Raw genomic sequence first — 478 nt, 5'->3', positions numbered from 1 at the left:
CAATTTCTGTGAAAAAAAGAAAGTTTTTCTTTGTTTGCGAGCCTTTCGAACTCTTCTTCTATGGCATAGTAGCTACTCCACGCGCATGCGTCATTGGAGCGTTTTGCGGAACGAAAGAGCCTTTTCTTTTTATTGTTCAGTCGCTTCAGTGTGATATTGAACCATGGGGATGACTTCTTTTCGGTTACGATAATGTTGGGCACATGCTTAGAGAACAGGTCTAGTAATTTGTTTTTGAATAGTAACCAGTTGGTCTCGACTGAACGCTTTGAAAAGTCAGAAAAGAAGTAGCAAATTCTTCAAGCTCAGAGTTTATAGCAGAATAATTCTCCTTATCGTACAATGCTATTGTTTTAGTTATCTTTGTGGGATGCGCGAGTTTACAGGAGTAAGATGCATGAATTATTGAATGATCACTGAGCCCTGGTAAAAACGTCATTTTTGATAGCCTGTCAGGATCAGAGGTAAGAATAAGATC

Source organism: Dermacentor silvarum, chromosome 9 (assembly GCF_013339745.2).
Source record: "Dermacentor silvarum isolate Dsil-2018 chromosome 9, BIME_Dsil_1.4, whole genome shotgun sequence".
Lineage (NCBI taxonomy): Eukaryota > Metazoa > Arthropoda > Arachnida > Ixodida > Ixodidae > Dermacentor > Dermacentor silvarum.
Note: the sequence above shows the minus strand (reverse complement) of the source record.